The sequence below is a fragment of the Felis catus genome, chromosome X, assembly GCF_018350175.1.
Source record: "Felis catus isolate Fca126 chromosome X, F.catus_Fca126_mat1.0, whole genome shotgun sequence".
In the NCBI taxonomy this organism is placed as follows: Eukaryota; Metazoa; Chordata; class Mammalia; order Carnivora; family Felidae; genus Felis; species Felis catus.
Genome location: NC_058386.1, coordinates 83209605 through 83231108, shown reverse-complemented (window position 1 = coordinate 83231108; position 21504 = coordinate 83209605). Strand labels below are relative to the sequence as shown.

At 43.1% G+C, this 21504-nt stretch overlaps 1 long non-coding RNA gene across 1 annotated transcript in view; it reads right to left on the bottom strand.

Moving 5' to 3' along the window:
• The window catches only part of LOC123383433, a 29285-nt gene extending 8344 nt beyond the window's left edge, over positions 1-20941 (bottom strand). Inside the window, exons 1-2 of the long non-coding RNA XR_006593155.1 lie at positions 20053-20941; positions 16610-16804 (exon numbers count right to left, since the gene is read on the bottom strand). This is a non-coding gene — a long non-coding RNA (uncharacterized LOC123383433). The remainder of the gene's footprint in view (positions 1-16609; positions 16805-20052) is intronic.
• Positions 20942-21504: the final 563 nt, after the last annotated feature.

The window sequence follows — 21504 nt, the reverse complement described above, 5'->3', positions numbered from 1 at the left end:
TAAATAAATGCTTTAAAGCCCTGCACCCCTCTCCACATCTTTAACGGCTGTCCTCTTTACTTATATTCTCACCTTTGCACAGAAATACTTCTCCTGGATACTAAATTCACATATCCCTGTGCCTCCCCTCCTACTCAGTCTTCATCCATCATCTAAGAAGACCGTATTTCCCCATGCTTCAGTGGAAAATACAATTTCCAGCTCAACAACTTTTTTGTCACATGTACAGATCAGAAATGTTGAAATGATTGTTCAAATGAAGACAGACAGGAGTTTAGAAAAAAAAAAAAAAAAAGAATTCCTTACCCCAGAACAGAATGTAATTGCTTGAAAATAGTTAAGGAGCACATTGGAACAAGATGAGTTACATAAAAGCTAGAATTTTAAAATACCTCCCATAGAGTCAGAGTCACATAACTGGAAGGCTGTGCCTTAGACAATGGGCTTTCAAATGAAGCTCACATTTTCTATGACATATCTCATGCTTTTGCTTCACTGAAAAGGGTTCTGTAAATATTTTTCATTCAGTTTAGCAATAATTATTATTTTTTTTATCGTCACTCTAGGAATAGCTGTCTTATGTGTCTGCTGTTGTATGCTTGTTTGTTTCTCAAGGGATTCGCATGTATGGAATAGAATCATGTGAAATTATAATGTTCCCAACTCTGACATGGTTAAATATATTATCTAAATGCATTTTCTAGGGATGTCTGGGTGGCTTAGTTGGTTAAGCATCCAACTTCAGCTCGGGTCACGATCTCACAGCTCGTGAGTTTGAGTCCCGCATTGGGCTCTGTGCTGACAGCTTGGATCCTGGGGCCTGCTTCTGATTCTGTGTCTCCCTCTCTCTCTGCCCCTCCCTTGCTGCCCCTGCCCTGCTCACAATCTTCCCCCCTCTCTCTCTTGAAAATAAATAACCATTTAAAATTTAAAAAAAATGTAAGTGCATTTTCTAATATACCATATTTAGACAACACAATGATGGTGATATATAATGGTGGGTATACAGAACTCTTGGGGTTTTCTGTTTATTTAAAATTCATTTTATGCATCATAAAAACCATGATGCTAGACTTTCTTGTGGTATGTGCCCATGAAAAAGAAAATCTACCAAACACTATGCATGAATCGAAATATATAAATAAATATAAATGTAAAAAAATGTTTGAATTAATAAAAATTCATGATAAGAGACAAACTGTCTTTATCAAATAATTCCAAATGTACACACCATGCCTCTATGAAGAGAACCTTATTTCCACCTCTCACACTAGAGCCCAGGGCTGACTTTGTTTCATTTCTAAAAAGTAGAGTAGATGAATGGGTGATAGTTACTGTACATTGGAAAAAGTAGACAAACACCACCTTAATCCTGCGATGAGAGTCAATAGCTCCAGTGATCCAGTGAGGTCTCATGGCTATCATGCCCTCCCATCCTCCCAGAGGTGAGGTGACGAGAAGGGCACCTCAACCTTTTTTCTTTCTCAGAACCCTCGGGAGAAAAGTAACAGGCTATGCACGCACTCCTCAACACACAGGGTCATGACAGCATTCTGGCAGTTCCACAAACACTTCACCAGAGTTACCATATGACACAGCAATCCCACTCCTAGGTACACAGTCAGGAGAAAGGGCCACATATGTCTGCATAAAAACTTGTATACAAATGTACATAGCACCAGCTTGAATGTATACTAATTAATAAAAGAATAAAGACAATTTGGTACATTATTTGACAAAAAAAGAAAGGAAGTACTTATATGTGTGACAGTATGGATGAAACTTGAAAAATGTTGAACTCGATGAAAGGAGCCAAAAATGCAAAAGACCACATATTGCATGATTTCACTTATATAAAATGTCCAGGGAGAGTTCACCAATATGCTGTACCCAACACTTTCCATCCTGATTCTAGAAAGCTCTGTCTGGTGAGTTTATGTCACAGACTCTCCTTCCCATTTTCCTGTTCCATATTGTCCAAGCAGCAATTCAGGTTTTTGTCACCAGACGGCACCAAAGCATCGCCATATTGTTCAAGCGGCTGTTCAAGATTTTGTCGCCAGATGGCACCAAAAGATCACCATATTGTCCAAGCGGCTGTTCCGGTTTTTGTCACCAGATGGCACCAAAGGATCACCATATTGTTCAAGCAGCTGTTCAGGTTTTTGTCAGCAGATGGCACTGAAGTGTCATCATCATTAAACTCCGCTCCCAAAAATTTTCTGCAAGGAGAAGAAGGAGGAAGAGGAGGAGGAGAAGGAGGAGGAGGAGGAGGGAAGAGGAGGCAGAGAAGGAGGAGAAGGGAGGGGGAGGTTGGAGGGGGTGGACGGAGGAGAAAAGAACCAAACAAACTCCCTTAAAATCCAAGATTTGTATATATACAAATTGATCCTAACACTGGCTGAAGGAACTGTTAGGTGTAAAAAGGATTGTGAAAACATACACTCTAGGGCCTGCAAATGATGAAACACCAGGTGGCAGTGGTGTGCCTTGGCATTGAGTGGCAGGTTTGTGAAGGCAGTACATGTCAGAACAGGGGATAAGTGAGCTGAAACTGGATGGGCCATCAGAGAGGAATCTGGGCAGCTGTGTCCTGTATGATGCAGAAAGGATGACAGATGGTGTGTGAGGAGGTGTGGGCAGCTTACACAAGGGTTGGGTGATCAAGAATGAATGCTTTGTTCTCTGGTAGACACCCTCAGAACAGTCTACACTGCACATTAGCTGACAGTGGTGAGAGGATAGAGAAATCAATGAGCATGATGCAGTTTGGGGTCAATAGCAAATGGAACTGCTTTAATATACATATGAAGTTCCAAGCAGACTTGGTATCGTGGTAAGCAAACCTTTTCATGATTGTTTTTATAGTCTTTTCAGCATGTACTTCTTTCAATTAAAAGAGAACAATAAAAATGGAGATAAATGTCATGGCACCTGGTGGTGAGATCCAGGATGACAGCTCTTAGAGTCTCAGACCAAGGGTACATGGCAAGGAAGAGGGAGGATGGAGGTTGGGAGGCTGACTTCATGGAATCAGCCAGCTTTTTGGATTTTCCCTTAATTGGAATAATCATCTGTATATATCACTTTCCTGGAATATAAACACTATTTCTGGGATATCTAAACCTGAGATTGGAAGTCCAGCTCCAGGCTTACCTGAGACTAAAGCTGCAACTGTGAGTGTGTAGTGAGGTAGTAGAGCTGGAGGAGGACATGCAAACACACACACACACCGTGTCAATACAAAAGGCACATCACATTAATATGAGAAAGGCTAAGAACCATGATACTTTCAATAGATGCAGAAAAAAAAAAACATTTGACAAAGTACAACATCCATTCATGATTAAAAAAACCAAAAACCAAAAAACAAGAAAGGAGTGTTAAAGGAACATGCCTCAACCTAATAAAGGCCATATATGAAAAACCCACAGTCCACATCATCCTCAATGGTGAAAAACTGAGAGACTTTCCTCTATGGTCAGGAACAAGACAGGGATGTCCACTATCATCATTGTTATTTAACATAGTATGGGAATCCTAGCCACAGCAATCAGACAACAAAAAGAAATAAAAGGTATCCAAATTGGCAAGGAAGAGGTCAAACTTTCAGCATTTGCAGGTGACATGATACTCTTTATAGAAAACCTGAAAGACTCCACAAAAGATTGCTAGAACTGATACACAGATTCAGTAAAGTCATAGGACACAAAATCAATGTACAGAAATCTGTGGATGGAGCTATAGTGCATTATGCTAAGTGAAATAAGAGACAGATACCATATGATTTCATTCATATGTGGAATTAAAGAAGAAAAGTAGATGGGGACCCCTGGGTGGCTCAGTCAGTGAAGCATTGAACTCTTGATTTTGGCTCAGGTCGTGATCTCATGGTTCATGGGATCAAGCCCCGTGTGGGGCTTTGTGCTGACACCATGGAGCTCGTCTGGGATTCTCTCTATCCTCTCTCTGACCCTCCCCCCACTCATGCACTGTCTTTCCCAAAATAAATACACATTTTTTTTTAAAGAAAAAAAGGATGAACATAGGGGAAGAGAAACAAAAGTGAGAGGGAAGCAAACCATAATAGACAGCTAACTTTAGAGAAAAAACAGGGTTGGTGGAGGGAGGTGGGTGGTGGATGGGCCAAATGAGTGATGGGTATTAAGGAGAGCACTGGTTGTGATGAGATTTGAGTGTTATATGCAAATGTTGAGTCACTAAATTCTACGCCTAAAACTAATTTTTTCGTATGTGTTAAGTAACTAGAATTTAAATAAAAACTTGAAATCAAACAAGAAAGAAATCTGTTGCATTTGTATACACCAATAGTGAAGCAACAGAGAGAGAAATCAAGAAATCTATTACATATATAGAATTACGCCCCAAATAATAAGATACCTAGAAATTAACCTAAGGAAAGAGGTACTCTGAAAGCTACAAACACTGATGAAAGAATTTAAGGATGACACAAAGAAGTGGAAAAACATTCCATGCTCATGGATTGGAAGAACAAATATTATTAAAATGTCTATACTACCTAAAGCAATCTACACTGGTGGTCCCCCACTCCCGCGAAGTCACCATATTGATGCCGAACTTAGTGTGGACACCTGATGGGCATAGCGCACTACAGCCCAGAACTCCTGGGCTCAAGCGATCCTCCTGCCTAAGCCACCTGGGTGGCTGGGACTACAGGCACGTGCCACCGTGCCCGGCACCAGGATTTTGTTTTGTATTAACCCAAACCTCTAACCCTGATTATATTCAAGGCCCCCTTTCCCTCACGTCCATGAGTTAATGTTCACAGATTCATTGTCTCTTTGAGCACGTCCAGCACCATGTTTGTAAGCCTTCTGATCCTAATAAAAATGGGACAAGGACCCTTATTCATGGCTCTTGTCTTTTCCTGGATATTAGCCATCTCTCGCTTTTAATCCTGTGTCCCACTTTCTTGCTAGACAAGAAAGAACTTTAGACTTGGAGTCTACAACAGATGGTGACCCTGATGTGATAGAAGGAAAGGGGACTATGGGCCAACGTGGACAAGGAGCCAAAGTGATAAGGCGGTGCCACACAAGGACTGCAGGATGCCGTGGAATGATTAAGGAGCTCCAAGAAAGGGAGAGGAAAAAAAAAAAAAACGCATCAGGTACAGTCTCTGCCTGAAGAGGTAAGGGATAAAGCAAAACTATATTAGGATTCACTGCCATGGAACTTTTTGAGAGATCTCCCATGGGAAACTCCCCAGCCCCTGAACAAAAGCCCTATATTCGAATTCTTCAGTCACTAGGAGAGACAGCAGGAATGACTCTAAATTATAAGGCTCTCTTTAAATTATTTCTGACTGTCCAACAGAATTGCCGTTGGCTTCCAGAACAAGGAACTTGTGATCTTGACGTGAGGGAATGAGCAGGGAAAACATTAAAGGCCAGGCATTCTGAAGGGACTAATGTCCCCCCACCCCCACCCCCCAGGTAATCCTCACCTGATCCATCGTCTGCACGGCCCTTCTCCCACTGAGCTCGGAAGATGTAGGTGAAAACATAGAGTTATCTAAAAAGGAGGAAAAACCTCCCCCCCCCCCCCCCGCAATCAGGCTGTGCCTCTGGCATCTCTACAGCAAAAAGATACTCCCCCTCCCCCCCAAAGGGTGGGACGATATCGAGCCTCAAAACACCTCATCAACCTGCTCTGATAAGGCCCTTTCCCCAATGCAAAAGTGCCTTAAAGAAGCCCATAAGGCCGGTGAATTCCACCTGCTTCCCGTTGTCAGGCAAAATGGACAATATGTCCATGAAAGCCTGCCCTTCCAAGTAAAAGAATTACAGAAGGCAGTTCAACTCTACCGCCTTCATAGCCCTTTTACGATCGGGATTTTGGAAACTGTTTGCCTTATTCCATGTGTGCCTGGGACTGGAACTCTCTCCTGACCCCGGCCCAATATGCTGTCTTTGCTCAGGAATTTCATCACTCGTGTTATGCAGAACCTCGATGCTGCTATTCCAGTGACTTTTGAACAATTGTCTGACACAGGGCAATATGTCCAACTGAAAGGGCGGGCCTACGCCAGCCGACTCCATCTTGTTCTGTGTCCTTCACCTTGACCACACCTCCTCCCCTTGAGTAAACCCTCCCTCACCTGCCGGACCCTTCCCCAGGACCCCTCCCCAGCCAATCGGCTGAGGCCATAGCCATTACCTCACCAACTGCCCCCAGGCCCCAATAAAACCTTTGTCCTTTTGAAACTCGCTCTCTTTCCCTGGTATCTCACCTCTGCGTCGGTGCAGGTAGGGGGTTGAGCTTGAGCTAGCTTGAATAAAGGCTCTTTGCTTTTGCATTGGACTCGGCTCCCTAGTGGTCTTTGGGGATCACGAATTCTGGGCATAACACAACCAAGGCAGCAAGCTCAACTCCTGATCATCGTCAGGGAGCAATGCACTGATGTAGTGTGACGGGATTTCATAAAATCCCCCTTTCAGGAAAATCATCATGGTCCTTTACTAATATCCGACAAGGGGCCACTGAAAACTATATGGCTTTTATCAATCACCTCCAAGAAGCTATTCAAAGACAGCTTGATAATATGGAAGCAACCGAATCAATGTTTGTTTCCCTGGCTGTTGAAAATGCTAATGAGGATTGCAAAAGAGTTCTTAAGCATATCAAACCCAATGCAAGTAGCCCTGCAGCCACTATCAGTGAATATGTTAAAGCCTGTCAAACTGTGGGAACAGAATCCCACAAACAATGCTACTTGCCTTGGCCCTCAAACAATCTAACCCAACCTGTTTTGGCTGTGGAAAAGTGGGACACTTAAAAAAGGATTGCCCCTTTATAAACACTCCCCAAACCTCCCTCTTGCCGGGATTGTGCCCTCGATGCAAGAAAGGGAATCATTGGGCAAATAACTGTAGATCTAAATTTGATAAAGACAGTCGCCCCCTCAGTTTGGGAAACTCCCAAACGTGTGCCCCCCTCCACACCCAGGACAACAAAGGGAGGGGATGGCTCCTTTCTGCCCACAAGAAAAGTCACCCTCCCCCACCCAAGGCCTGGGCTACTCAAACCCATGGGGTCCCTATGTGCTGCCACCAAAGGAAGCACAGGATTAGATTTAGAATCCCAGGAGACCATCACACTTAATCAGTTTGGGCATGTATACCTCATCCCTACTGGCATATTTGGCCTGCTTCCCAAAGGCTATGTTGGTCTCTTTCTTGGAAGATGTAGCCCTACCAAAGCCAGACTTCTAGTTCTTCCAGGGGTGATTGATAGTGATTTCACCAGGGAAATTAAAATTATGGCGCAGGCCTCCAAATTAATAACCATTAACAAAGGCCAGCGATTGGCTCAGCTCCTTATCCTTCCTTATTGGGTCCCTGGAGCTGCGAACAAACCTAGAAGAGAAGGCAAGTTTGGGAGCACAAACTCGCCTTTAGAACAATACTGGCTCGCCAACATTTCTCAAGACAAACCTCTCTTGCAAATAAAGATCAAAGATAAACTTTTCTCAGGGTTAATTGATACAGGGGCTGATGTAACCGTTATATCCCCCTCACAATGGCCTCACTGGGCTACTGTCCCTACGGCCACCCTAGTTGGGGTTGGAGGCAGCCAGCCTTCCCGACAAAGTCTGACCTTTTGCAAATGTTTAGGGCCCGATGACCAAATAGTCTACATACAGCCCTATGCGATGAGTATCCCTATCAATTTATGGGGAAGAGACTTATTGAGTCAATGGAATATTCATCTTAAAACAAGTTTTTCCTAGCCACTGCTCAAATTGAGCCCCTCCCATTAAAATGGAAAACTAACAAACCCGTATAGGTTGAGCAGTGTCCAATAAAAGGGACCAATTGATTCATCTCCAATAATTAGTAGCTGAACAATTAAAAAAACGGGCATATAGAGCCTAGTAATAGCCCTTGGAATACTCCTATCTTTTGTGTTCCAAAAGAAACTTGCAAGTGGCGACTTCTTCGTGATCTCAGAGCTATTAATGCAGTAATTGAGCCTTTTGGTCCCTTACAGCTAGGAACCCCCTCTCCCTCCATGTTGCCTCAAAATTGGCTGATTTATTATTGATTTAAAAGACTGCTTTTTCACAATCCCCTTAGCTGAACAAGATAGAGAGAAATTTGCCTTTACCATTCCTGTTGTTAATCACTGCCGACCATCACCCCATTACCACTGGAGAGTCCTACCCCAAGGGATGTTTAATAGCCCAACAATATACCAATTTTATGCCAATAACGCATTAGAGTCGATTAGGACGCGGTTTCCTTCTTTGGTCATTTATCACTATATGGATATCATCTTTTTTTGTGACCCACATCAACAGCCTCTAGATGAGCTCGTTGCCATGCTCCCTGATCAACTAAACCAACAGGGTTTAAAAATAGCCCCTGAAAAAGTACAAAGGTCGACTCCATTTTCTTACCTGGGGCTACGCATGTTTAATACTCAAATTCGTCCCCTCATTCAGACTATTCCTAATAATGTTCGTATTCTTAACGATGTACAAAAATTGTTGGGCACCATGAACTGGATTCGTCCTCTGCTGGGCATTACTAACACCCATTTAACCAACCTCCTGGCACTGCTTTCTGGTGATCCTAACTTAACATCACCCCGCTAGCTCACCCCGGCAGCAAAGAAGGAGCTGGACGATGTTCAGTCCATTCTCACCTCTCGTAGTTATGATAGGAAAGATCCCAACCTTCCTCTACAGCTATATATTCTTAATCCTAAGGATTTTTCTACCGCATTAATTGGGCAAGCTATTGTTTAAAAAGTTTTAAAAATAGAATGGCTCTTCACCCACGTAAGTCTTTTTTTTTTTTCTTTTGGTTTTGATGTTATTTTTTGTTTGCTCTTTTAATATGAAACTTATTTTCAAATTGGTTTCCATACAACACCCAGTGCTCATCCCAACAGGAGCCCTCCTCAATACCCATCACCCACCCCCCCTCCCTCCCACCCCCCATCAACCCTCAGATTGTTCTCAGTTTTTAAGAGTCTCTTATGGTTTGGCTCCCTCCCTCTCTAACCTTTTTTTTTTTTTTTCCTTCCCCTAACCCATGTCCTCGTGTTAAGTTTCTCAGGATCCACATAAGAGTGAAAACATACGGTATCTGTCTTTCTCTGTATGACTTCTTTTACTTAGCATAACACTCTCCACTTCCATCCATATGGCTACAAAAGGCCATATTTCATTCTTTCTCATTGCCACGTAGTATTCCATTGTGTATCTAAACCAAAATTTCTTTATCCATTCATCAATTGATGGACATTTAGGCTCTTTCCATAATTGGGCTATTGTAGAAAGTGCTGCTATAAACATTGGGGTACAAGTGCCCCTATGCATCAGCACTCCTGTATCCCTTGGGTAAATTCCTAGCAGTGCTATTGCTGGGTCATAGGGAAGATCTATTTTTAATTTTTTGAGGAACCTCCACACTGTTTTCCAGAGCGGCTGCACCAGTTTGCATTCCCACCAACAGTGCAAGAGGGTTCCCATTTCTCCACATCCTCTCCAGCATCTATAGTCTCCTGATTTGTTCATTTTAGCCACTCTGACTGGAGTGAGGTGATATCTGAGTGTGGTTTTGATTTGTATTTCCCTGATGAGGAGCGATGTTGATCATCTTTTCATGTGCCTGTTGGCCATCTGGATGTCTTCTTTAGAGAAGTGTCTATTCATGTCTTTTGCCCATTTCTTCACTGGATTATTTGTTTTTTCAGGTGTGGACTTTGGTGATTTCTTTATAGATTTTTGGATACTAGTCCTTTGTCCGATATGTCATTTGCATATATCTTTTCCCATTCCATTGTTTGCCGTTTAGTTTTGTTGATTGTTTCCTTGGCTGTGCAGAAGCTTTTTACCTTCATGAGGTCCCAATAGTTCATTTTTGCTTTTAATTCCCTTGCCTTTAGGGATGTGTCAAGTAAGAAATTGCTGCGGCTGAGGACAGAGAGGTTTTTTCCTGCTTTCTCCTCTAGGGTTTTGATGGTTTCCTGTCTCACATTCAGGCCCTTTATCCATTTTTAGTTTATTTTTGTGAGTGGTGTAAGAAAGTGGTCTAGTTTCATCCTTCTGCATGTTGCTGTCCAGTTCTCCCAGCACCATTTGTTAAAGAGACTGCCTTTTTTCCATTGGATATTCTTTCCTCCTTTGTCAAAGATTAGTTGGCCATACTTTTGTGGGTCCAATTCTGGAGTCTCTATTCTATTCCATTGGTCTATGTGTTGGTTTTTGTGCCTATACCATGCTGTCTTGATGATTATAGCTTTGGAGTAGAAGCTAAAGTCTGGGATTGTGATGCCTCCCGCTTTGGTCTTCATCTTCAATATTACTTTGGCTATTCGGGGTCTTTTGTGGTTCCATACAAATTTTAGGATTGCTTGTTGTAGCTTGGAGAAGAATGCTGGTGCAATTTTGATTGGGAATGCATTGAATTTGTAGATAGCTTTGGGTAGTATTGACATTTTAACAATATTTATTCTTCCAATCCATGAGCATGGAATGTTTTTCCATTTCATTATATCTTCTTCAATTTCCTTCATAAGCTTTCTATAGTTTTCAGCATACAGATCTTTTACATCTTTGGTTAGGTTTATTCCTAGGTATTTTATGATCCTTGGTGCAGTTGTAAATGGGATCAGTTTCTCTTTTTGTCCTTCTGTTGCTTCTTTATTAGTGTATAAGAATGCAACTGGATTCTGTACATTGATTTTGTATCTTGCGACTTTGCTGAATTCATGTATCAGTTCTAGTAGACTTTTGGTGGAGTCTATCGGGTTTTCCATGTAGAATATCATGCCATCTACAAAAGGTGAAAGCTTGACTTCATCTTTGCCAAGTTTGATGCCTTTGATTTCCTTTTGTTGCCTGATTGCTGATGCTAGAACTTCCAACACTATGGTAAACAGCAGCGGTGAGAGTGGACATCCCTGCCGTGTTCCTGATCTCATGGGGAAAGCTCTCAGTTTTTCCACACTGAGGATGATATTAGCTGTGGGATTTTCATACATGGCTTTTATGATGTTTAAGAATATTCCTTCTATCCTGACTTTCTCGAGGGTTTTTATTCAGAAAGCATACTGAATTTTGTCAAATGCTTTTTCTGCATCGATTGACAGGATCATATGGTTCTTTTATTTTCTTTTATTAGTGTGATATATCACATTGATTGATTTGCCAATATTGAACCAGCCTTGAGTCCCACTTGATCATGGTGAATAATTCTTTTCATATGCTGTTTTATTTGATTTGCTAGTACCTTATTGAGAATTTTTGAATTCATATTCATCAGAGATATTGGCCTGTAGTCCTCTTATTTTTGCGGTGTCTCTGTCTGGTTTCAGAATCAAAGTAATGCTGGCTTCATAGAATGAGTCTGGAAGTTTTCCTTCCCTTTATATTTTTTTGGAATAGCTTGAGAAGGATAGGTATTATCTCTGCTTTAAATGTCTGGTAGAATTCCCCTGGGAAGCCATCTGGTCCTGGATTCTTATTTGTTGGGAGATTTTTGATAAATGATTCAATTTCTTTGCTGCTTATGGGCCTGTTCAAGCTTTTTATTTCTTCCTGTTTGAGTTCTGGAAGTGTGTGGGTGCTTAGAAATTTGTCCATTTCTGCCAGGTTGTCCAGTTTGTTGGCATATAAGTTTTCATAATATTCCCTGATAATGGCTTGTATTTCTGACGGATTGGTTGTAATAATTGCATTTTCATTAAGGATTTTATCTATTTGGGTCATCTCACTTTTCTTTTTGAGAAGCCTGGCTAGCGGTTTATCAATTTTGTTTATTTATTCAAAAAACCAACTCTTGGTTTCGTTGATCTGCTCTACAGTTTTTGTTTTGTTCTGTTTTGTTTTGAGGGTTTCTATGTTGTTTATTGTTTATTTCTGCTCTGATCTTTATTATTTCTCTTCTTCTGCCGGGTTTGGGGTGTCTTTGCAGTTCTGCTTGTATTTCCTTTAGGTGTGCTGTTAGATTTTGTATTTGGAATTTTTCTCGTTTCTGGAGATAGGCCTGGATTGCAATGCATTTTCCTCTCAGGACTGCCTTCGCTGCATCCCAAAGCGTTTGGATTGTTGCCTTTTCATTTTCATTTGTTTCCATATAATTCTTAACTTCTTCTCTACTTGCTTGGATGACCCATTCATTCTTTAGGAGGGTGTTCTTTAACCTCCATGCTTTTGGAGGTTTTCCAGACTTTTTCCTGTGGTTGATTTCCTGTGGTCTGAAAGTATGCATGGTATGATCTCAATTCTTGTATACTTATGAAGGGCTGTTTTGTGATCCAGTGTGTGATCTATCTTGGAGAATGTTCCATGTGCATCCGAGAAGAAAGTATATTCTGTTGCTTTGGGATGCAGAGTTCTAAATAGACCTGTCAAGTCCATCTGATCCAATGTATCATTCAGGGCCTTTGTGTTTTTATTGATCCTGTGTCTAGATGATCTATCCATTATTGTAAGTGGAGTATTAAAGTCCCCTGCAATTACCCCATTCTTATCAATAAGGTTACTTACGTTTGTGATTAATTGTTTTATATATTTGAGGGCTCCCATATTCGGCACATAGACATTTATAATTGTTAGCTCTTCCTGAGGGATAGACCCTATAATTATTATATAATGCCCTCTTCATCTCTTGTTAGAGCCTTTAATTTAAAGTCTGGTTTGTCTGATATAAGTATGACTACTGCAGCTTTCTTGTGACTTCCAGTAGCATGATAGATAGTTTTCCCATCCCCTCACTTTCAATCTGAAGGTGGCCTCAGGTCTAAAATGAGTCTCTTGTAGACAGCCAATAGATGGGTCTTGTTTTTTTTTTTTTTGTTTTGTTTTGTTTTGTTTTTTTTTATCCATTCTGATACCCTATGTCTTTTGGTTGGTGCATTTAGTCCATTTACATTCAGTGTTATTACAGAAAGATACAGGTTTAGAGTCATTGTGATGTCTGTAGGTTTCATGCTTGTCGTGATGTCTCTGGTACTTTGGGGTCCTTGCAACATTTCACTCACAGAATCCCCCTTCGAATCTCTTGTAGGGCTGGTTTAGTGGTGATGTATTCCTTCAGTTTTTGTTTGTTTGGGAAGACCTTTATCTCTCCTTCTATTCTGAATGACAGATTTGCTGCATAAAGGATTCTCGGCTGCATATTTTTTTCTGTTTATCACATTGAAGATTTCCTGCCATTCCTTTCTGGCCTGCCAAGTTTCAGTAGATAGGTCTGCCACTACTCTTTTGGGTCTCCCTTTGTAAGTTAGAGCCTGTTTATCCCTAGCTGCTTTCAGAATTTTCTCTTTATCCTTCTATTTTGCCAGTTTCACTATGATATGTCACGCAGAAGATCGATTCAAGTTATGTCTGAAGGGAGTTCTCTGTGCCTCTTGGATTTCAAAGCCTTTTCCCTTCCCCAGATCAGGGAAGTTCTCAGCTGTGATTTGTTCAAGTACACCTTCAGCCCCTTTCTCTCTTCCTCTTCTGGAATCCCCATTATACAGATATTGTTACGTTTGATTGCATCACTTAGTACTCTAATTGTCCCCTCATACTCCTGGATTTTTTTATCTCTCTTTTTCTCCGCTTCCTCTTTTTAATAATTTTATCTTCTAATACACCTATTCTCTCCTCTGCCTCTTCAATCTGAGCTGTGGTCACCTCCATTTTATTTTGCGGCTCATTTATAGCATTTTTTAGCTCCTCCTGACTGTTTCTTAGTCCCTTGATCTCTGTAGCAATAGATTCTGTGCTGTCCTCTATACTTTTTTCAAGCCCAGCGATTAATTTTATGACTATTATATTAAATTCATGTTCCGTTATTTTGCTTAAATCATTTTTGATCAATTCGTTAGCTGTCGCTACTTGCTGGAGTTTCTTTTGAGCTGAATTCTTCCGTTTTGACATTTTGGGTAGTCCCTGGGGTGGCGTGGAACTGCAGAGCACTTCCCCTGTGCTGTCTGGACTAACTTGTGTTGGTGGGCGGGGCTGCAGTCAGACCTGATGTCTGCCCCCAGCCCACCGCTGGGGCCACAGTCAGACTGGTGTGTACCTTATCTTCCCCTCTCCCAGGAGCGGGACTCACCATGGAGTGGTGTGGCCCCTGTCTGGGCTACTTGCACACTGCCAGCCTTTTGGTGCTGCTTCTATGGGATCTGGCGTATTAGCCGGGGTGGATCCGCAAGGTGCACAGGGGCGGGAGGGGCAAGCTTAGCTCGTTTTGCCGTCAGTGGTCCCCTGCGGGAGGGGCCTTACAACACTGGGAGGGGGCAGGCAGACCCGTCAGAGGGATGGATCCACAGAAGCACAGCGTTGGGTGTTTGCACGGTGCAAGCAAGTTCCGTGACAGGAACTGGTTCCCTTTGGGATTTTGGCTGGGGGATGGGTGAGGGAGATGGCACTGACCAGTGCCTTTGTCCCCCACCGAGCTGAACTCTGTCTTCCAGGGCTCAACAATTCTCCCTCCCATTGTCCTCTAGCCCTTCCACTCTCTGAGCAGAGCTGTTGACTTAAAACATTCCAGATGTTAAGTCCCACTGGCTGTCAGAACTCACGGAGTCCGGCCCCTCTGCCTTTTGCAAGCCAGACTCAGGGGTTTGGCCTGGCCTGGTGGGCTGCTGCTCCACCGCCCCAGCTCCCTGCTGCCACTGGGTGTAGGGCACACCACCTCTCCGCCCTTCCTACCCTCTTCCGTGGGCCTCTCTTCTACGCTTGGCTCCGGAGACTCTGTTCTGCTAATCCTCTGGCAGTTTTCTGGGTTATTTAGGCAGATGTGGGCGGAATCTAAGTGATCAGCCGGACGAGGTGAGCCCAGCGTCCTCCTACGCCACCATCTTCCTCCTTGGTTTTACCCCCATAAGTCTTAAAAGTACTCTCACCGCACTCATATTCAACATAGCACAATTAATCCAAAAGGGATGTTGGAGATGCTGGGTGTTGTTAGGTCAGGACCCTGTAAACATCCACTTGCCAACTCGCAGTACTTTCTTTGACAAGGCCATCCTTCTTTGACAGGGCAAGAAGAACCCGGAAGAGGGGTCTCCAAGCTAGAGACCAGAGCTTGTGTTAGTCCCGTCGGCCATCTTACTGTGTAAAACTTTATTCATTTTCCCAACATTCCCCCTTTTGATGCCTTTTAAAAAATCTTTTATTAGGCACCACTTTTTAGCTCTAGGGGTTGGTACCCTCGGAGGGCTAAGATACGTGCTGCAGTTTGGCAAGCAACAGTGTTTTCAATAAAACGTACCAGGGTATTTAGCATACAGGGGCCGATGGTCACAAGTAAAATTATGGAAAGGCAGGGCCCTGCCAGGGCAGGGAGCCAGGATGCCCAGTCTGTGAGATCCCATCCTCTCCACTGACTGATATTTTCTTGTTGTCTATGTTGAATTCTTTCCTTGAGTTCCTCAACCTTAGTCCTGACTATTCCTGATTGGTTTACAAAATAGCAACATTCCTCCCCCCAGAAAGATACAAGTCCCTCCTTTTTCTGAAGTGAGGAGGTCGAGGGCTCACCTATTTTGCAGGGACACTGCTTCCAGGGAGTTTATTTGGCTTTGTAAGGTTACCAGGGAGTCTGCCATCCGTTCCATGTCCAGTTTGTTGGTGCAGTCTCTATTAGCCCAACAGCAAGAAGCAAGATCAGAGCTCTGACACCAGTAAGGGGGAAGGGCTGGCAGAGTTGCATCCGAACCCCTGGGCTTGGCCCACACGTTGATTCCTCAAGCTTTTGTCATGCACAGGCCAGCCAGCTTCTGGGGTGTGGCTGGAGCAGGGCTAGAGAGCTCAGGGGCCAGTGTCTTTTTGAGGGTCACTTTAAGCGGGTTGACTTGATCTGGATCACTTCGCCACATTGAGGGTTCCTCTGACTTGGCCTTCTTAACTCTGGAGTGATGGACCCATGGGGTGATACCTGAAACTGAATCCTCTAGTTGGTTGTATATCTGTAAAGTCCACCTCCAAGTGTTCAAAAGGGGCGGTTTTCTGGTAACTGTCAGATCAGGTTTGGGGAAGATATGGTTTGCATATATAGAGATCCATCCTGTTTTCCAGTTGTTGAAATAATCATATGCCCATGGGGTCTTATTATTATCCCCACAGAATAACAAGCACAGAAGATTGTCTATACATGAAATACTGTGACAATTTTTCTGAAGTTTACCTCAAGTTGTCTAGTTTAGGCAAACAACAAACATTTAAAGACAATCATAACTAGAATTTAACATCCATAATGGTGCATTGTTGAAACATAGTTTTTCTCCCTAAAAACCCCCGTTTCCAGAGATAGCCAAATTGAGACCAATGCATTTGTAGAACAAGTCCAGTCTTAACAAACCTGGCCTAACTATTCATATAAGCTCAGCAAGAATAGCGATTGATCATGAGGATCTTTTAAAGTTTGCTTTGCTGGAACATTTTATAAGAAATCTCTGGGTTGAACTTTTAGTAGCCTCTCCAGGCCAGAAGTCAAGACAAATACTTGCCATCAGATAGACCTGCAATACCTGTAGAATGGGGCGAACTCCTCTTCATGAGGTCCCCAAGATATCCTGAGGTTCCTGCGCCCGCCAGGAAGTGCCCTTATTTACTCACCTGGTGAGGCTGCTGGGAACTCTGTAAGCAAGGTATCAGGCCAACATTTCCAAGGGGCTTTATGGCTCCGTGTTTCATAAAGCCAACCTTCGTTCCTCAAAGCTGTCTGGTCACATCTGAGTCTATGAATGTCACTCTCAAATATGACATTCCAGTCAAAGCCTTGGTAAAATAACCAGTATTTCCGATGGTGACCTGTTACAAGATGAACAGATTCTTATTGAACTTATGCAAACAATTGTAATTGCCATCAGGGAAAGAATACTCACTGAGAGGTTTTGAATTTCAGGGGAGTTATGCAGAGAGAAAAGATAAATGCTTCAGGGTATAAATGAATACTTTATGACATTTCTGTATATCATAGATATCTTAAGAGAAATTTTCCTTAATCTGGAAGAGCAAACATTAGAGAACCAGCCATATTTTCAACAAGAATCACAAAACTGTAATCTTCCTCAGTTCATTTAATCCCATGTTCCTAATTCTTGCTCAATTTGAATGCAGCTTTTTAGTTCTGGAAATTCTTACCCATTTTAGTATTAATCTTAAAGATGTCGAATACCTGTATTTGTCCCCAAGGTTCTTTTTTATAAATCTCCTTGAAGAAGAAACACGTTTTGTGAGAGAATAACAAAAATCTCAGAAACAGGCATCGTTAAAGATCTGATGAGAGTTCATTATGATGCAATTGACAAAGAAATCTGGTTATTTCTGTGACACATAACACTGTGACACATAATCAGAATATAAGTGATGACCTTATACCAAAACATTAAAACTTTTGGAATTGCATATATATTTGGGCAGTTACAACATTTATCTGTGCAATACAACCTAAGGGTTACCATTGCACGACAGTGCCTTTCCAAGTAACTTAGCATCCCAAATAAAAGGGCCTAATTGGTCAAAAAAGACTTTCATTTATCATTTAAATCCTGGGAAGTTTGCTAAAACCTTAGGAAGTTATAAGTACATCGTAAATAGGATTACAGATCATTACAAATCTTAAAACTTTATTTATTCAACCAAGGTGGCAATAAAAGAACCTAAAGGTGAATGTATAGCATTATATAGTTGTTACCAAAACCTAGTTCCTTTAACATTGAGAAGTTTTAACTAAGTAATCAAAGACCTGATAAAGATTAAACCTAAAACTTTGGTTTGCCCAGAAGACAAGGCTTTGTTTGCATTCTTATCAAGAGCAGATCAACAGTCCAAGAAAACTTTTTTATTTGAGCAGAGAGAAAAGCAGAATTTCAACCTTAAATTCCATTCATCTCAACCTTAGTCCATCCTGAGCACACATAAAATTCCTTTCCGAAGATTTCCCTTCATGAACTTTCTACAACTTTCCTTTGCCTTCAGACTTCGTCCCAAAGCCATTTCTCTCCAAATAGCCAGTCTCATTTAGGACAAAATTACTTTCATCTACCCTCAACAAAAATGTATTTCCATTCCTTATATCTTTCTTACATACCTCCTACTTGCCTACATACAGGGTTGCTTTCCTTATTTCCATCAGTCTCAAGTACACTTAGCAGAATTTTAACTCTTAGGAAACCTTAGTCTCCAATTGAGGACTTAGTAACCAACTGAGAGGTGTTTACACCAGAATTTTTTTACATGGTAAATTCATGAACCAATTAAGTACAAAGCATGTTTTCCAATAGGTCCAAATAGCCTTAATTTCTCTGCAATAAGAAGTTAGAAACACAAACCCGTGTCAGTAGTCAAAGCTTTAGCAACTTATTCTATTTGGAAAATACCTAGATCTCCAAGGGGGTGCACTTTACTCCTTGACCTTGAGGATGGGAGGAGGAGCCAATGGTGATGAGGTACTGAGGAGGGTATAGGAACCAGTTACGTAGACCACACCCAAGCTGGTGCAGAAACAGCAGGGGTAGGGGGAAGGCAGAAGAGGCAAGGTGCCAGTAGAAGGCAGAGAAGGAAAACCTAATTCAAAACCTTAACTCAGAGGAGCAGACGCCATGTTTTGATTGTTCCACCAAAGTGGAAATATGGAGTCCACATCAGTCCAGAGAAGACTGGGAATTTCCCCGAAATGAATGGAGTTTCAGCAACTGCTTGGGAACATTCTTTAAAGTCCCCATCCCGAGGTAGACTAACCACAGTTGGCTCCAATTATAACTGTTAACCTGGGAAATGAGGGAGAATCCCTCACATCTATTAGGCAGAGGAACAGGGGGAGAGAGCCAGGGTCCCCTTCAGTATGATTCTATCTCGGCCAGACCAATACGGTTCCCTTCTTGAGATTCCTCCTGATATCGGCTGGGTTTCTGGGACTTTCCTTGGTTGAGACATTTATTCTTTCAATGTCCTTTCTCCTTGCAGTAGGCCCACTGACCCCTTGCTAAGGAAGTTCTGGGCCTCCCCCCTTTTGGCGGCTAGACTTTCCCCATCCTTTTGTCACGACTCTCTTGTGCCTCTGGAGCAAAGAGGGTGTAAGCCTCGCATCGCCTCTCATGATAATCCCCGGGGGAATCCCCTTGCTGCTGGTCATATTCATGGGTTTCTCAGCCCCTGCTCTGATCCCCCAGAGGAGAGCCTCTTCGTACCGGTGGGGGGAGGGAGCCCGGTGAGTCATAAGGTGGCAGAAAGACAGGATCTTCCTCCGGGTCTCCTGCACACACTAGGGAAGTGGTGGGTTGCTTCTTTGGCTCCCTGGGTGAGTCTCTGGATAAAGCAACTAAAACCTTTGCCTGGTTCTGCTTGCTATGGATGAATTGCACCCACAGCGGAGGATTTCAGGCAATTTCAAGCCAGTAGTTGATGTATGGAAGTTGATCAGGGTGACCTGGGTCTCTGGAGACAACATGCCAGATGCAGCGGACCATTGGGACATCCAAGGTTCCCTCAGAGGACCCTACTACAGCAAAAGTGGGCCATTCTAACTCACATAGGGTCCTTAACATGCCAGCATTTATCTTAATTCCATAGTCTCCCAAAAACCCCTTCTTTGCTCTGTCCCGACCCCATGTTCCCATGAGGTGGAGTCACAAAGACAGACAGAGGGATAGGGGTGTCCCCTCTAATGAGGAGACCGGTCAGATGCCCATCTGTCCGTGTCCTGAAGGAACTTAGGGGACGTTTAGCCATAGCGGTCTCAGCTTTGTGACTTACGATCAGAAACTATTCCGATGCCACCACAGAGTGTGTGCCATTCACCACGGAATCGCAGACGAGCCCACTCAGACTCCATGGGCTTCTGGGGACCTTAAGGATGCCTGCCCGTGGAGGCACAGAAGCAAAGTCGGCAAGCAAGCTAGACCGAGTCACACATTCACACTCACATACACACCAGAGGTTATTACATTCCCTCTCACAGAATTCCTACCTGTGAGACTTCTGAGGTCTCTGGGGGGTGATCAGGCCCCCCTTCCACTCTTGTGAGTGGGCCTGGCTAGATTGGGCCCCAGCCTTACCGGTTCCGACGTCGGGTCCAGGTCCTCACCTGCCAAGTCTCCTCCAGTCCGGCAGGAATGGCGGAGCAGGGTTGGCCCGGGGCGACCAAGTGGGAGACTGCTGAAATTCAGGCAGGGTGCGCCTTCTCCCTTGCGAATCCTCATTCCATCACCACCTCGTCATTCTCCTAAACCAGTGGCAACAATGGGCCAGCGCAGTTGGGTTTCCCAATCAGGGAACCAAATATGTTAGGGAACCAGGATGGAACGCTGGCGGAAAAACCAAGCGGCACTCGGAGGTGGAGATCTCGGTGGATCAGAGGTTTATTTAACACTGGTGGGCTCAGAGGAGACCGTTTCTCCAAAGATCTGAGCGCTGAATGCAAGTGGGAAGGGTAATTTATAGTTGTCAGCTTCCATAGGGTTTTGGCACGCGCGCGCCCGCTCCACAAACAGGGCAAGAAGAACCCGGAAGAGGGGTCTCCAAGCTAGAGACCAGAGCTTGTTTTAGTCCCGTCGGCCATCTTATGGTGTAAAACTTTATTCATTTTCCCAACAGTTTCTCAAGAATGTTATCCTCTTTTTGAAGCCAGAGCCTCCCATAATCTTTACCATCAAAACTGGCAAGCTCTAAGAAAACAATTTACCCTTATTGTGAATGAGGCCAAACAAATCATTTACTTCTGCTCAGACTGTTAATTACTATCCCTTGAATTCCTTCCCAGCAGGAACAAAACCCCGGGGCCTCAAGCCTAGTGAGATTTGGCAGACTGATGTTAACGTTTACCCTGCATTTGGTAAACATAAGTATATCCGTGCATCTATAGATACTTATTCAGGTGTTATTTTTGCCTCAGCTCATACAAAAGAAAACACCAAAGTGATCATTCAGCATCTTCTGCATGCTATTGCAGCCTGGGGCTTCCCCCACACAATTAAGACAGATAATGGCCCAGACTATGTCTCCTCTTCATTTCGTGACTTCTGTGCCTTATGGAATATCTGACATATTACAGGTATTGCTTAAAACCCACAAGGCCAAGCTATTATAGAACGAGCATATAGTGCTCTAAAAACCATGTTAAAAAATAACAACAACAAAAACAAAAACAGAAAAAGGGAACATACCCATGGCGGTCTACATTACAACCTCAACTTCTCCTTGACCATGCTATGATTACTCTTAATTTTTTAAATCTTGACCCTCAGGGACTGACTACTAACCGAATGGCACTTTTCAAAACGAAGAGAAGCCCTTTCACCCTATGGTGCCGTACAAAACCCCCAAAGGGGGACCCACATGGTCTGGGCCCACTAAACTTCTCACCTGGGGTAGAGGATAATGCTTGTGTTCTTTCAGATTCTGGACTTCTGTGGAACCCCTCTCAGTTGGTGAAGCTGTACCATGGCGTGGTGGAGACCCCCAGGATATCTTCCAGTGAACCAAAAATTCCAGAGAATGACTCTGAGTGA